The following is an 18,878-nucleotide window of genomic DNA, read 5'->3' as shown; positions in this document are numbered from 1 at the left end:
AAAGCAAGGAGGCGAAGCTTGGCCTGGGTTCCGGCCCTTGGGCCTTCTTCAGGTATCTAAAGATGAACAAGAGAAACAAATGGCTATAATGTACAAACAAATTCATCGTGTGAGGATATTACCAAATACATATATAAAATTAGGTTACTACATTACTGATACTTGAGTAAGGCTAAATTAAAGTTAATAGCGTTTTGGCAGGCCTTATGAGACCTATTAACAAACGTCTTGTGAATATTTATAAGCATATATATATGTGGACATATACTATATGAATGATGTATGTAACTATAATATATAACATAAAAATAGGTTTATTAGTAAGGATATTCGTTTATATTATGTACTGTTTATATTAAAATTATAACAAAATTCACATATAAATACGCACACTTTAGTAAGCACGTAAGTACTCTCGGATCGCACACACATACCATTCGCGCATCCTTTCACATACCTATTCATGCACACACACACACATACACAAGAATATCCTAGAAATACTTCATAGAGCTAAAAAATTATACAATGTATGTCCAAAAGGTATTACAATATTGTAAATATACGTAGTCTTGCTATGGTTCATGTAAATATATACAATACATTTATTTCTACATTATATTTGTTTGTAATGTGTGCAGAATATAAGAATATAAGACATATAATAAAGGATTTTAGGTTCCAGTCTCACCACTTGAAAGACATGTAGGACACTCTTCAGCGTCCAAGTAGAGGAAATTAGCTCGCTCAATTCGCTCGCTCGTACATAGATATGCACGGTCAGCCCAATCGTTATTCTGAATAAACATTAATATTACAAAAGCCATAAAAAATCGTAATAAACATTATCTGTTATCACAAAAAGAGATAGATGGTAGTTATTTTATTATGTATCTACCGTATGCATAGCTAATGATAATAGGTGGGGGGGGGGGGGGTTGCTCACAATAAGTTTGAAATTTCAGCTCAATATTATCCCCCACTGTCCGGGACGGACTTTCTCCAATGGCAAATCGTATTTTGGTTCGAAGTTGGTTTTCATGGTATAGCTTTTAAAGTAGTATCAATTGAAATCAGGATGATGACGATTTGGGATCGTAACATTCTCTCATCAAAAATGCAAAACTATGGAAAATTAAACTTTATTTCAACACAAAGTCGCAGATTTCTATCGATTATGGTAAAAAAAGTAAAAAGTGTATGAACTGTTTAAGTGAATTTAGCATCAGCAAAAAAAGTGAATAAAAATAAAACAAAAATAAGAATCCTGATTCTCCTCAGCAACTCCTTGGTATTGGTGGTATTTTTTTCTTTAGTACGACCAAGCCCATACTTACTTAAGCTATTACTTTGTTTTGTTCGCATTATGTTGAGTTTGAAATGCGTATCAGCAGAATAACTATATTTCCGATAATACTCGCGACCTTCTCAAAGTATTCAATAAAACTATGTACCGCAAACAATGGAAGCGAAATCGATTCTAATCCCTATGCGACAGCATCGTTCTTGATAATACTTAGATTGCGTGTTACAAGGTATCCCTTCATTTTGGTCACTTTTTCCCCCTTTTCATTCTTTTTCGTGAGGTGGTAAGACATATGTAAAGCTATAGATCATTTCGAGTACAGGCTACTCTTTTATTGATCTCACTTGTGAATGAGAGGAACCAAAGCATATGCCATATACCGGATTGTTTGTTGTTATCTTAGCCCATATTTCAATAAATCTTTCAAATATATTTATAAAAAAAAATATCTTACTTAGAGTCGAGATATACGGCGGAAGACTTTTATCTCCAGGGAAAGACGTGATGATGGAAAAAAGGGAGAAGCACAACAAAACTAAAGTGTTGAGAAAAGAGTCAAGGATGAGGAAAGATGGAGAGGGATAGAGGGAGGGAGGGAGAGAGAGAGGGAGGGAGAGAAAGAAGATAGAAATAATAAGAGAGGAGGGGGAGAGGGAGAGTGAGGGAGAGAGAGAGGGAGAGAGAGAGAAAGAACATACATATGTAGAAACAATGAGGAGGGAGAATGAGGGCAGAAAATATGTACATTCAGAAGAATTAGAATAAAAAGAAAATACAGGCAAAGAAAGATAAAGGCATTACAGGAGAAATGACGTAGAACATGTAGAGATACAGAGAGAAATAATGAATACATGAAATATGTAGAGAAGAAAAGAGAAAGGGGCAAGGGCGAAGAGGGAGAGAGGAACAAAGATGATCTATAGTGAATAAAGGAATTTGATTCTGTAAAAAAGAAGTGTGGACGCGGGAAGAGTCCATTATAGAGCCAGAATGTTATGGTTTAGATGCAGCGGAAACTGGGTTAAGAGAAGAATAGACAGCGTACAGCAATCTTTGCTGATGCATTACGGATACAAGCGAAAAACGGGAGATCTCCTATAATCAATATTATTCTGATATTTTTTCTGTGTTTGATCAAAAGATTCCTTTTCAAACGATATTTCTTCACTAAAACAGAGTGTTTTCTTTACATACGTTTAAAGCCGGCGTTCTTTGTGCATTTTTTTCATTTTACCGTGTTAATGCTAAAATCCACTAATTTGAAAAGCGTCAATAAAATTAATTAAATCTAGCGCACGAAAGCTTGACCCGCTCTGACATTTAAAGATATCGTATTAATTCTTAAACTTCTAGATGTTTGCAATTTATAAAGATATAGTTTGGCTTAGCATCGCATAATATTGTACGTTTTTCCTTTTGGCTACGATAACTGACACCGTCCTTTTTTGTAAATGATTTAATATCCTGGTTTTTCGATGTTTCAGTACTGGAATATATCTCCCGAAATTTCCATCATGAGGTAAAGTTTTTATACACTTTATATGTGTGGGTGCGTCGTGGTCTAGTGGTTCTGACTATCGCCTTTCAAACAGAGGGTCGTGAGTTCGAATCCTAGCCATGGCGTGTTTTCCTTCAGCAAGAAATTTATCTACACTGTGCTGCACTTGACCCAGGTGAGGAAAATGGGTACCGGCAGGAAGTAATTCCTCAAAAAGCTGTGCGCACCAGAATCAGTAGACTAGCTCAGCCAGAGTAATATAGGAGCGCCTTGAGCACATATAGCAAGGTGGATACGTGCGCTATACAAATCCTATATTGTTATTTATTATTTAAACATGATTATTATTTTCTTTTCTTTTAAGTTCAACATGTTTAGTGCATATTCAAAATGTTCATTATAACTTCAGTCGGCGCAACCCAAAACTTTATATCTATCTATTTGTTTATTTATCTATCTATCTATCTATCTATCTATCTATCTATCTATCTATCTATCTATCTATCTATCTATCTATCTATCTATCTATCTATCTATCTATCTATCTATCTATATATCTATCTATCTATCTATCTATCTATCTATCTATCTATCTATCTATCTATCTATCTATCTATCTATCTATCTATCTATCTATCTATCTATCTATCTATTTATCTATCTATCTATCTATCTATCTATCTATCTATCTATCTATCTATCTATCTATCTATCTATCTATCTATCTATCTATCTATCTATCTATCTATCTATCTATCTATTCATTCATTTATTTATTTCACACGGTTAAAAGCCCATTCAGCATAGCTGTTTTTCAAAGGGGCCGTGAAACAATATACAATATTAGATACACAAAAATGATCATAGTTTTTTAAGCAAACAAAGTAATTCATTAAAAAATAACAATATTACACGGATACAAACAACTAAAGTGGATAAATTAACATTAGAGAGTGCAAGTGGGATATGAATTATTAAAATTCAGTTATCTTGCACTTAGGTATACAACTAAAAATATACAAATCGTTATTCCCTATTCCCCCCTTGTGTTTCCCCGCCCTTCCCAAGTGAAATCATTATATAAATCTCAATCAATTTATCTACCTCTCTTTTAATTCATTCATTCATTCATTTTAATTGATTTACTGATTAATCGATCAATCAATCGATTTACTATTTTGTTCTCGAGGTTGCTCATGGGGATGATTATTTAAACAGCACATAATAATATAAATCATTTTCTTTTTACCTTGATTAAAAAAAAGTTTTATTAAGGGCGTTTTGTACGCAGATGATTTCAACCACCTTCGTCAGTTGAAGCCGGTGAGGAGACAAAAAAATTCACCAACACAGTCATGTTTAAAAAATGTATTTGACAACAATGTAACAATTAATTCGTCAACAAGCTTCATGTTAGATCTGTATGACAATCTCAGAACATTCAACGACAATTTTTCTACTCCGACTGCTTCCATTATCAGCTTGTCCGCCTTTTGTGTTTGAAATTCTATTATCTTTCCTACCGTTCATAAAATGATATAGCTTTTCTCACTTCAATCTATCGCATCGCTGAGATCCGTAATTGAAATCAATTCTGCAGTGCGGTATTACAGATTATTAGTGCGGTTTGCCGTTAGTTAGTATGTTATCTGATATGATTTTGACTTACAATTATTCCTCATAATATCATTGAATATCAATTGTGGTCAATGCATAATTATTGTTGATTATAGACATAGATTGGTAAATAACAAGATTCATATTGATAATAAGTTTTGACAGTGATGCTGCTGACGATGATGACGAAGAAAAAGGAGATGGTGGCGATGACGATGACGACGACGACGATGACGATAATTACAATAATAATAATCGAAACTGCTGCTGCTACTGCTATACTATTTCGTAACAATTACGTATTCTGCTACGATAAAACCTGTAGGAACTCGGCAGGACAGCTGCTTTTATTTTTGGCTAGTATGTAAAAAAAATACACAGGAAACATTTTACGCCTAAGGGGGCTTTGCAAGAAAATATTTGCAATCAATTATAATCAAATATTTATCAATTTTACAATTGATAGATCAATTTTAACTGCGTCAAATCAGATAACTCTGCTTGTTTCAGGAAGCAGATTAGCAATCAACCACAAATTTGCAATTAATTGCAAGATTAATGATTAATTTAGGAACCAATACTTGACTTGCAATTGATCGTAAGTTCCTTGCAACACCCCATAAGTTAATCAGGTATAGTGGCTGACCTTAAATACGGCAGAAATTACTCTCGGTACTTTTTTAAAAATCAAAGTGGAGACAATGGCAAATCGGGGATTCGACCCCACAACCTAACGGTTATTACGTACAGTTTACCATCCACGGTAGATGTCAAGTAATCAATTCCTGTAATGAACATACATGCCCCTCCTATATTTAATTACTTCTTGGCCCCGTCTTACAAAGAGTTACGATTAATCCAATCAATCGTAAATCTATGGAATTTCATCCATACCATATTTTTTTGTACAGAAATTTGCACAATGTCCTTAGTAAACAAAAAGAATCACACTGAATCTTCAAGAGAATGACGAATGTATGAATATACATCACATCGAGAAAACATTTTGAACAAATTTGCATTTTAGATGTTGACGTTGCTGGCTGTCCATTGTTGTGATTGATCGGATCAATCGCAAATTTTAGCAAAACGGGGTCCTGTTGTCGGTCACATAATTATGCAACCAGAATTGCTGTTGTATTGCATGAAGACTATTGACTTGTCTTTAAATCCTCTTTATGTCCCTTATTTCTATCTCAACAAGACCAAAACCAGATGTTACGTGGATGTTTGTTGTGTACCTGCATACTTTAATACGATGTAGAATTATATACAAACTCGTCTCTAAAAAAATAGTAACTAATATAAAATTCTGAGGAAAAAAACAACTTGTCGTTTTTTGTTGTCATAAGTCTAATGTATACCTATTGCCATTTTGATAACATTTCAATCACATTCTTTGATAGAAGGTTATTTTCGTCTTCTCGAAATCTTCATTAATTCAGTCCATTGTCAGGATTGTAAACTCATAAAGTCATTTATTGCTCGAACCGTAATTCCGAAACAGCAGTAAGAATATATATAATCGTAGACCTAAGTAAAATCCCCCACACCTAACTACAAACTGACAAAATACCACATAATATACGGAAGTATAATACACCGGTATATATGTGAATAACTTTTGCATGAACTACGTTATGTTCAAGTAAAATGTTTGACTTTGTTATCATGATTATATTTGATGTGAGTTTCTCCCTTTTCTTCATTCAACGCTCAAACTCTCTTTCTACCTATACCCCACCCCTCCTCTTTCCTTCTCTCTCTCCCCCTCTATTTCTCTTTCTCTCCACCTCTCTCTCTCAGTCATTCCTTTTCTATATTAAGCAAACCTCAAGAGCAGCCGCTCAAGAGTGGCGTATAAATCTTTGACAGATTGAAAAAAAAAACCGCCATCTTTATGACAACAAGCTTCTTTCAACATGTGCAATTGAGTAAATCGTTGAGAATCCTAATGGTATTTAACAGCGGTTAAAAGTGATTTGGTTCTTTTACTTTCAAGTGGCTTACCTTACAATGTTTTGTACAATATTTCAAAGATGACTTAAAAATCCCTCGACTGATGCCTAAATCATTGAGAGACAACGCTCTTTTTGTATTTCAAGCGTGATCAGTTATTCTTTTGGTTAGTATTTCAAAGAATTTTTTTTTTCATCTTAAATTATTTTGCAGTTGAATGACCGATTTTTTTGTTATTTATGACGTGAAATACTTATGTCTCACATAAACATTTGAAAGATATAAACTGAAATGGAATAAAAATTCTGATCTTTCTAGCAGATCATTCATCATTTTATAGTGTCTCTATCGGAGTTCGCTGATTATCAAATTAACGTGGTTTTTCTCTGTCTGAAAAGGGGAACATTCAAACAAGTTATAGCCCTCACATAAAAGTAAGTGGAACTTACAACTGTTACAATAAACCACTTTTCAAAGGTCGCGGGAGGGGCACCGAGAGACCCTTTTTTCTCTCCTACCTCTTATTATTTTTGTCATGGCGATATTCCTAGAAGGTTCCTTGTGTGTGTCATTATCACAATTAAGAAACATTTTATTTCTATTCATTCTTTATTTGTTTTCTGTATTGTTATCTTTACTCTGAAGCATTTACCAAGGATAATGGCCCTGTGAAGCTGAAGCCCCCCCCCCCCCCCGATTTAGTTATGGGGGTGCTGCCTGTATCATCCATCATAGGGAAATGTGGTAGGTAAGCTAAATAGTTCATTTTGTATCAAGACTTTTTTTATGCTTGTCAATTATTTCATGTACATGTAACAAGAGCACTTTCATTTTGTAGCAAAACCATATTTTTTTTGCATGTCAAATTGAAACCAGCACACGCTGTTAAAGATCGTTCCGTGGGTGCTGATAGTTGATAAAAGAAAATAAACTAAAGTCATTAATCGGTAATCATACATACGGTGTTGAGAGAGGAGCATGATGAACTGATGAAGACAGAGCGAAAGAGAGGTGTGATATATATATTTCTTTTTAAGAAAGTGGGAAATAAAGAAAGGGAAGACTAAAAATAGGTAGGAATTGAACCTACATATTCCAGAAAAGATGAAGCGATTGCTGTACCCCTTTCCCGTCTCTCCTTTTTTTTTCAAAACGAAAGGCAATATCTACTTATATATCACTACAATTTTATTTTGTTCAGATCATTCCTGTCACATACCATCAAACCCTGACGGCTTCTTATCAATCTATAAAAAGGTAACTTAATAACTCTTTTCGCGCCAACAGAAGACACTTTCATCTTGTTCATCAAAAAAGAATCCACGACTGACACCCAACACCCCCTCCCGCTTCCTCCTTCTCCTCCTCCTCTTTTATGAGATGTAATTCTTCACACTGTTTGTCGAAATTGATTCTTTAAGATAGTATTCTCGGCTCCTCAACAAGTCAAACAATAATGATGGAGAGTGATTGAGAATACCAAGCCACAGCCGAAAAGTAGTTTCCGGACTAAGGCCGAGTACCATCGATTTATATATTAGCCTCTCTTTAGAATTTCGGCTTTGGCGCTGATATCTTTTTTTGCCTCCTCGGTTTTTCTTCCCTTATTCGATACATGGCAAACAAAATCAAAAGTGCTTTTCTTGTGTTTTCCTTTCTCTGGTTTTTTTTGAGCAGCTTACATGCTTAGGCTACCGAATGTTAGATAAAGTATATTGATTTAAACAAGAATTACAATAAGCATTGAACATGTTGAAAACTGTAAGTTTTTGAGGACCTGACAGGTATTGAAAGATCAATGTGATGTCTCCCCATGAATCATCGTAAACGCTCTATATGATTATTAAGATTGTATAACGGTTAGTTTGATAAGGTTAAGCTTTAATATTAATTGAAGATGGCCTGATATGATGTACCCCTTCCCCGAAATCATTTCATATTTTGATTCTTTATAACATTTAACTATCCACTAGATTACGTTGAAGTCATGGAGACGAAAATATGGAGGGGAAAAATATGGAGGCAAGAGATCTATTCGATCTTGTAAGCCACCGGATTTTTAATCCATCACGAAGTATAGCATCTAGATGTTTGGCAACTGAGGTTCAAGTACTTTTCAAAAAAAAAAAACTCTAGTCCGATAAAACAAGGCATAATACAGATCAATTTAACCCTCTGAATGCCGCGAGTGTCAAATGCGGGAATTGTGGTGGTATTCCCGGGATTCCATCGGCCTGGATAACACGGTCTTACTCGGTAAACATCAGTGAGCATGATGAAGTCAACATCATGAATGGTCAATGAGTTAGCATCCTCGCTCCTTCATTTTTATTTTATATTTTTTCTCTATATTGAGACGACGAAAGTGATACGCAGTTTGCTTTTGGCTCGAAACAATTAGATCTCTATTTGCCGAACGATTAGACTCTTCAGATCTCGGCTGGGCGAGGCGAAGGCACGGATTCGTCACAAAATGCCGATGAAAATCGATTAGCTCCTTCGTCATCATCCCCGGAAAGTTGGCGGGGCGCGGCCCGCTCGCGAGCCCATGAAAGAACTCGTAAACGAGCTTCCTGATAAAGTGTGCGTGGCCTCCTTTTACTTTGTATGCATTTCTTCTTTCTTGTCTTCGCTTTGACGATAAAGCATACGTTCCTTTGCATGCTCTTTTGATAATGATATCAAACGCTAACATCCTTGACAAATATTCAATTATTATGGAAGATACCAAGGGAATTTGGGTCAATGTGTCGACGATGCGCAGCTAAGTGGGCTTTCTTAATGGAAAATAAAGGAAACAATGATGGAGAACGATTACGAAGTTGTTCAAAAATATTTGAGGCATTAGAAAATGTACATTTATAACAAACACGTCAGACCTCCGGCAAAATTTGCTGGGGAAAAGTTGTCATAACCAATGTTATATGACCAGGGAAATGAGCTCATTGAATGTTCCTAATCCTTTCACTTAGGGGATAAACAAGTCAAGTCGAGTTGGACAAAGCATTTAATATGTGAAAGGGTAAATATGATGAGGACGAAATGATGACAATGGTGACGATGTTGGAGAATGGGATGATGAAGTTTTTCGGGAACAAATCAATTAAGATTGAATTTCCTTGTTGATTCGGTAGGATCGCGCGCGTCTTTATTTGTTCCCGTCGCATTTGAGGCAGGAAATTTGAATTAAATGGCAAGGAGATGGAGATGGAATGAAAAGCGTAGAATGAAAAGATCGCTACATCATCCATGTTATTAAAAAAAGGGTAGGGAGCGAAACCAAGATGTGAAACCCATTTTTTTGTTCCTTTTCATTTCCAGTGTGGTAAGTATAATATAATCAAGAATGTTTTACAAGATCCTTCATGATTCAAATAATCTATTGTCTGACAAAAAAACAACAACAAAGACATTTGTCTTTCACGCTGGCAAACAGGCGTATTCGAAAACTGGAGCCCCTCCCCCCAAATGAAATACTTTTTGTTCAATCAATGTATTGTATTTTCATATCTATCGAATTTCATTGAATATGACGTCTTGATTGGCTTTCATCATGTCTATCATGCCTTATCAATTAAAAAAAATATTTCTTCAGCATATCCTTAAATAAGCACCCTCCATTTCTTTTCTTACGCCACTGGCAACCCTTGCCTAATTTCAAACAATAAATATAATATAAAAAAGAAATGCAAATCAATGACAACAATACATGCATCTTGTAATTCTGATTATTTTATGCATCATAAAAAGGGTCAAAACTTTGAACAAGAATTACAAGAATGAAAGCAAAATTAGTCAAACAATTAGAGGATTAATTGTGTGTGTCATCAATTTAATATCAATCTTGCGTGATAGATCTAATTAACTAGCACGCTCACATAACTAGCATGTATAAGAAAGCAAACACGTTATTTAAAATCCAAAAACCAACATGATTTGATAAAATAACTTTGAATGTCTGTATGCTAATATTTAATGTGCAAGTGTGATTTTATAATTGCTCTCTATTACTTCGAGATGGGACTTACACAAAAAATATAAATAAAAGCTTTAATGCATGCTATCTGTTAATTGTTATATTTATGATTTTTGATACCAATGAATAAAAGTTGACCGAAGATGGAATGTATTACTTTACAATTTCAAATAAATTTACCCCCGTATTTTTTTTTCATGCTGATAGCTTGCAAAGGATAATTTTCTTGCGATAAACTAGCAAATTACTTTTTGATTGATTTAATTAGGCGTGCATTCGAAAGAGTATACTTGACAACTTGAAAATGGCGACGTCACTGCTTGGAAACAAGTAATCGAAGCATCACTGTGTTTGCTGACATGCTTTAGGCTTGATGAAAGCGACGATTTCATCGTTAGTCGCGAGCCATCGATCAAGTACTATAATCGTGGGTATATGGGTTGATTCAATTTAAGAAAAAAAATTCACCTTCCGTCATTTATCTGAGGTTGATGCAATTGAGTTTTTGCTTTACGAGTTTCCAGACTTTCCATGCAGTGTTTGAGCGATCGAGAGTAAGTAAAACTGAAATTCCAAATAATAAGATTTGCAAGTAGCAAGTGAAAGAGCTTCACATTTCGTTTAAAATATCAAAATTAAAGTTTCGTTTTCTGAAGATACGTAATGACTCTAAACACATTTATCTCCATTTATTTTGATGTCAATCTCTCCCCCATTTTTTTTATTACATAAAGAGAAGTGATTATGAATAAAAAAAAAAATCTGATTTTTTTAATCAGGGAGAACACACTACATTCATTTAATATATACTCACTTAATTTTCCATCATCACCACCACCAACACCACCGGCAACACCGCCACCACCACCATCATCATCATCATCATCATGCACCGACACTACCACCATCGCCATCACCGTCATCACCATCATCACCACCACCGTCACCACCACCACTACCACCACCACCATCATCATCATCATCATCATCATCATGCACCAACATTACCACCATCGCCATCACCGTCATCACCATCATCACCACCACCGTCATCACTACACCACCACCATCATCTTCATCATCATCATCATCATCATCATCATCATCATCATCACCATCATCATCACCCCGTGACCACTAACACCCCCACTATTACCCCCATCCTCTTCCTTACCACCAGCATCACAATTCTGTGTATTCTCTATGCCGCCCTCTCCTCCAAACAATACATCTCTCACCAATGACAACCGTCACCAATCACTAATCTATATATTGAAGCATCACATTATCAACCCAAACTGCAACCAAATGAATTCTAAAAATCACACCCTCGTTTAAAACTGTCACTTCAAGTTTTCTTCCACAAACAAACGAAGCTCATCAATTTTCGAGTTTATACGCTCCTTCACTCTGCGAACAAAAGAAAACGATCTATTAATTGCACATGACCGTGTTGAAAACGTTCAGGTTACCCGAAGGCTCGAACCAAGTCTACGGCTCGACAAGAAAGGGCCGCCGCCTATTATATGCTTTTTGCAAGAATTAAGAAAAAGTGAAGTGTTTGTAAGGACCCCCTGTAACGCTCATGAAAGTCAATTTCTTTTCTCACAATTTACTACGACTTGGTTGACGGGAGCGATGGATGACGCGTGCACGACTGTCTAGAGACCTGCCCGAACACGTGGGCTCCTTTCCTTCTTGATCCCGTAGACTGCTGCATACAAATGATGAACCGAAATTTTTATTGAGACATTAGCGGACTAAACACACGTGGTATCAATTCGCATGGGAATCCGATTACTGTTCTTTAATTAGTGTATTCATCTTTTCATTTCAACTACACCACAATTTTTCTATTTTTTAATTTAATTTTTAATTTTTAATACTCTGCTGGAAATAGTTATTTCTTCGTTTCATTTCGCTTTTTCCTCATGACGATGTAAAATTCTTTCTGTCTTTTAAATATATTTCCCCTGGTTTTTGAAGTAAGACGATGATGATGATGATGATGACGATAATAATGATGATGATGGTGATGATAATGATGGGTGACGACGACGATGATGATGGTGATGACTATGATGATGATGAGGAAGATGACGATGATGCGATAATGACGTGATAAAATTAATATTATGAATGTGAGCCAGAACTATGCGCGTATCTTTTCATCGTGCTGTCTGATAGAGATTTTATTCCTCCAAATATAATTGTCCAAACATTGGAAGGAATGAATATGTTGAGTAATGAATTCGAAGTTCTTGTTGTTCAAAATGAGTTTTTGTTTAGTCTCGTTTTCCAATTGAATGGGCAAGTGTCCCAATGAGGCGAAATTTTGAAGAGGCAGGGGCTACCGTTGTTTTTCATATTCGTATTTATTAATCTCCGCAGAAAATGATACAAAATTCTCAATTTAGCGTAAATTCGATAGCATTACTGATGATAAATAGGTGTAAAAACCTAAATTATTATATTGTTTTTTTTAAGAATGTAATACGCAATGTAAACTTGAGATGGACATGTCAGTAGAAATAGGAAATTCTACTGGAATGCATATAATGAGAATCCCACAGATATGGGGATATTTGGGATATAGTCAATTGATTCTGAAAATTTGAGCGCGAACCAAGCAAGCATTAAAGCGGGACAATTTTTATAATAAATAATTGATTTATTAATAAACGGGCAAGAATTTTTTTTTTTTTTTTTTTTTTTTTTTTTTTTTTTGGGGGGGGGGGTGTTGTTGATGGGAGAGGGACTCCAGCTTCCTTTAATCCCCTATGTGGTATGCCTAACAATTTAGTCTAATTGGAATGCTCCCTAGAGAGTGGAGAAAGTGCAAAAATTGCGTGTCGGTATATCAGGGTCCGATTCATTAGAGGTAATAATATCCGTCTGTAAAGCGCTTATAGAAGAGACATCGTTCAGATGTAATAAGCCTATATAGAGACTGATAATTATTATTTTTATTATCATTATCATTATTATTATTATTATCAGTGAACCTACGCCAACATCACTGAGATAATGAAGAATTAAGGCAATAATATTCTTGCCAACAAGTAAAGGCTAAAGGGGATATAGTCTCGGTAGTTTAGAACAAATTTTGATGTTATTATGTTTGGGAAATAATGTACGATAGAGATGTTCAATACGTTTACGTACGAATTACGCAGGGTAATTTGTTCAGATTTTTTTTATTGACAAAAGAGATCGTTTTAATTCCGGTCACTTCCCAAACTGAACTCAGAAAAATCAGGCGTTATTTTTTTGTCAAGAAATTACCGTCGTATAGCAATTGTAGTTGGTATGATACTTCACGAGTCACAATCACTTGTTCTATTATAACACCCCCTACTGAGCGAGTTTAAGCAACAGTCAGACAGGGATATTTACAAACATAATCTGCAAGCAAAACAAAAATCATTTCTAGAAATATCTAGACCTTCCCATTTTGTCAGGTTTATATCCTCTTTTATGATTTTCAGCTGAAGCATTGGTTTGATGGAGATAACTCAATGAAGCCCCCTGTAGGGAGATACATGACTTGGACTCCGGGAATCTCTAGGCGATGACTCGACCAAGCTTCCGCCGACCTGGCTGAGGTTACGACAATGGATACCGGGGATACGAAATAATTTTCTGCAGCGATATAGCTATTTTGTCTGAATAAACAACACACACTCAAAATTCTGACATGAATTTATTCTAACCATTAATCTTTTAAATGGTTATTCTGTTAGAAAAGCAGAATATTGCAGACTACAAATTAAGTTATGCAAAATAGCATTACTACCTATCTAAACTTCAACCTTTTCTTATACCTTTGATTAACTTAAGCATTCAATTTTCATTCACTCGGTAATATCGTTCAGATATTTCAGTCAACGCCCCAATGATACTTCGAAAAAAACTAGCTCCTTTCCTTTGATACTGTAAACAGTTAAAAAAACCCACATATTTGGAGGCAACCAGATGATTTATATTCTCCCCACAATCGTGACAATATCTCTTCGTTCTCAGAGCTTTTATGAAAATTGAATATACAAACACAGACTTTAAAAAAAAATAACCTTCCATTTTACTCTAATCCAAAAATAGGAATCTGCAGGACTATAAGTTCGGAGTTTTTTTTAGAGGGAGGGGAGGGGGGGGGGGGGGTGAGCTCATTCAATATTATTCCGTTAATTATATAGAAAATAATCACTAGATACCATATTTCCAATTCTGTCATTGTAATTATTGTTGTCGAGTTTCTTTGTAATTATGACAGATTTCTGTTATTTTGGGCTCGCTCGATCCTATGATTTTTTTTAAAAATAAAAGTGCATTGTGTCCACAAATCATCCCATCTTTGTCTCTCTCTAAAATTTTGACGTCTCTGGTGCATTGGTTGGTAACACTGATGATATATTTATTAATAAAAAGAGTTTCAATTCACTTTTATTTATTTATTTATTTATTTATTTATTTATTTATTTATTTATTTATTTATTTATTTATTTATTTATTTATTTATTTATTTATTTATTTATTTATTTATTTATTTATTTATTTATTTATTTATTTATTTATTTATCTATTTATTTATTTATTTATTTGTCGTTTATAAAAACTGCTCGACCTAACCAAGGAGCTCTGTATCAACAATTAGTAGCGTAATGGGTCAAAAAATTTGAGGGGGACAGACTACATGACGAATGGGGGAACATCTTCCAAAATATGTGAGCGCACGAAGCGCGCGGGGAAAAAAACTTTTCAAAACAAAAATCAAATTTTGTGATAAATTATGAAAAAATTTTTTTAGAGAAATTTCATATTTCAGTCTTTCTTTTCCTTTCAATTTCTCTTTTTTCATGTAAAGTTTGGGGGTACCACGGTCCTCAACCCCAATGTGTTCGCCAGTACATTCAGTATTGTTTTAACCAATATTAACTATAATTGCTAGGTTCATATTCAAACAAAGCTTATAAGCTGGTTAAAAAAGATTAAAGAGACTGAGAGTGTTCTCAACACAATTAAGAAAAAAAAATCTCCGAAAAAAATCTCTGAATACTGTATATACTGTCATATTTAATGATGCGTGTTAACGGAAAGAAATAATTTTGGAAAGGTATATCCTTTGCAATATACTTGACAAAATTTCGGAGTAGAGTCGCTACAAGCACAAGGAATGTAATATGCTAATGAACACATGTATGACGAGATCACTTCAAACTATTGAAGTATTAATAGGAATGGGACAATGAAATGTACATTTTGTCATGACAGCATGATGTGTGCGCAGCAGTATGTGAATGAACAGAATGGGTAATTCAAGACTCAAGAGGACGCTATCACGATGGATGTGGTGTTGCAGCTTTGATCTTTTTTTTTTTTGTACAGTTATTCGATTCGTGGTATTTTAAAACAAACACTGAAATAGATGAAACAGAATACATCATACTATGTTCCGTCTCACCAATGTGGATATTGCACGGAAAATGAATTCAGATTATATGATTTCAGTATACCCCTGAGGCAGTGGGCCTAACAGAAATCTTACCAACAATCTTGTACGAGTACGAATGACTTTAATATGCCCCCCCCCAATTTGTTATTGTGTTAAATTACAGCTCAAATGTACATATGTTGAGTATAATTTTACAGTAAATAATCACATTTTCATGACAAAGCATATCCCTGTTTTTTTTAATGAAATTATCCAGCAATATATTGTTGCTATGTCAGGACAAATTTTAAGCTCATATATGGATAATTCATATTCAAGTCGTTCGAAAAGTATCGCGTAAGTTTTCTCAAAGTTTTAGGAAATCATAATATAAGTCAATGATGGATCAGTGATAACTGGCCCTGCACGTTGAATTCTACATGCCTCAATTGATTTTGTCTGTATAAGTTCATTGTAATTATTTCGACCACATTACTTTGTTCTGTTGAAAATGAAATAAAATAAATTGAATTGAAACAGTAAGATCAAAGCTCTTTGACAAGAATGAAGCAGAGCGCCCCCACAATACATAGTAAGCCGTTGGGCGTTGTGGCGTGCGCCTGTAATCCAAGCTATGCGGGGAAGTTACAAATTGATGCAGAGGTTCGAGCCCTGGTCACGTCTTTCGGATGGTGACGTTAAAGGTCGGTCCCAGACGTAAAAAAATGATATCTGATTGATACACGTCTGACAAAACTCAAATACACACACACACACACGCCGAATGGTATCCAGTTTCCCCAGCTCTACCTTATTCTTCCCTCTCTCATTTTCTTCCTTATCCCCCTCTCTCACACGCACATAAACCTCACAGCTCAGTACACTTGCTCACAGACACTTTCACACACAGAATCAAAACCCCACTATCATCAGCATCATCACCTCCAATACCCATACGACCCCACCTTTCTCCATACATAGCAGTCATGCGAAATCTAGAAGTATATATGGTTCAGCACAAGTATACAACACGCAACGATCACTGTTTATCAATTACTTCAAGACACGATTTAGATTATTTCTTGATTAGACTTTCCTCTCGTGTTGTCACAGAGCTGCATGATTTCATGAAGAAGAGGAAATGAATGGCGATAGACTGGAATATACAGGGAAAATTACGGGAAAGTTTCCTCTTTATTGCCAGTGTATTTTCATTCTAAACGAATATATTGAAAACATTCTAACTTTGGGCCAGAAAGTACAAAAAGTATTATTCGGACATGCATGATCTCACCATCGATATAAAGGTGGAGGAATACCCCCAAATTGTGTACACAATACCGGGACCAAAGGGAGATGTATAAAGACAGAGGAGGGGCGGGGTGGGGTTGGGGGTAAATAGAGGCTGACAATTTGGTTGCGGAGACAGAGAGCGAGTTCTATATTTATCAAGTCATTTATTAAAGTATATTTCAGAAGCATTTATCTATAAAACAACATAGAACATAATATAGGCCCATATACATGTACTGGCTTAATTGTTCCATTTTCGACTCTACGTGGAATGCCACCCTAGAGTTTACTGTATTTCTAACTATTGCAATAAAAGGCCTCTTTGCAAAATGTACAAGAACAAGTTTCTTATTTCAGAATATCATCAATTATATATGATAAACGTCATCATCAATGTCGATTTTCTGTCTGAGAAAGACAGAAGATAGTAGGTCTATATTCAAACGTACATTTCCAATAAGCATAGTAAAGAACGGATTGTCTACATAATTTTGGTGTATGATAACATTTCTTAGAGAAATAGAATGAAATATTACCTTAACCAAAATCGTATATTCCTATCATGGTTATTGCAATTTATGGAAATCTCAGAGAACGACACACAAAAAGAAATACAAAACAAATCAAACAAAACGAACTTAACACAACAAAACAAAGTGAAACAAAATAATTAGAATTAAAATACCTTTTTTAAGTGGGTAAACCCCCAAAGTGCTTGTCACCTTTCATATTTAATACTACTTTATATGGATGTTTATGTCCTGAAACGATTAATTAGATAAATTTTGAAAATTTACATGAGAATATATTTTAATTTGGTGTCCGATAAAAAATAAAACATCTGTGTACTTCTTTTTTTTAATTTAAATTTTTTGATCTGAATCTTTTTCACAAGCATGGAATGGACTTAAAGTTTCAGGATATGACTTTTTGTATTCTGATTCCCAATCACCAAATCTGTAATTTAAGTGCTCAAACTGCCCTTTTGAATTGAAAATCACCAAGAGATTGTGATCGATATCTGCAATATTTCACGAGGAATCGGCGGTTGCACAAAAAGATACACCGTTACACTTCTGTAAGATCGGAAGGTTAAATGATACTCACAATATACTGATCCGTTACCTAAACTTTACACAGGCTTAAAGCAAGTAAAAGTTAGAGTAGAAGATATTCATATTCGAAAGACTTCATATATACATGTATAGCAAAATAAGTTCAACGGCCATAATCATGGGTGTCGATCAGTATTCTTGGTTGGGGGGGATGATGACACAAAAGTTCTTGTGGATGGGGATCTTTCAACATTACCCCCACTAAAATCACAAGTTAGGACATTTGGGAGTGATTGATATGCATGGTGTTCTTGGAAATTCCTTCATTGTTGTAGTGTACTGTACTTATATAATTTTTTTTTTTATTCAATTTGTGTTTCAAGTAAGCCTATTCTAAACTCATACGAAAGAAAAAATGACAAAAATTATCTGGAACATGTACATAGTGATCTGTTGATTGAGCATGATGTATACACAGGGGCATCGATCCATTTTCCAGATTGGGGGGGGGGGCAAAATCATGAATCAACGTTCCAAAGACGCTCGATCATATAAAACGAACAAACTCACCCACACACCCCTACACCCCCACACATGGGCCTATATTATATATATATATATATATATATATATATATATATATATATATATATATATATATATATATATATATATATACATATATATATATATATGAATCATGAGAAAGAGACACATATCTCAACCTCACCAACAATGCGAGC

The sequence above is a fragment of the Lytechinus pictus genome, chromosome 2 (genome assembly GCF_037042905.1).
Source record: "Lytechinus pictus isolate F3 Inbred chromosome 2, Lp3.0, whole genome shotgun sequence".
NCBI lineage: Eukaryota > Metazoa > Echinodermata > Echinoidea > Temnopleuroida > Toxopneustidae > Lytechinus > Lytechinus pictus.
This window is presented reverse-complemented; position numbering follows the sequence as displayed.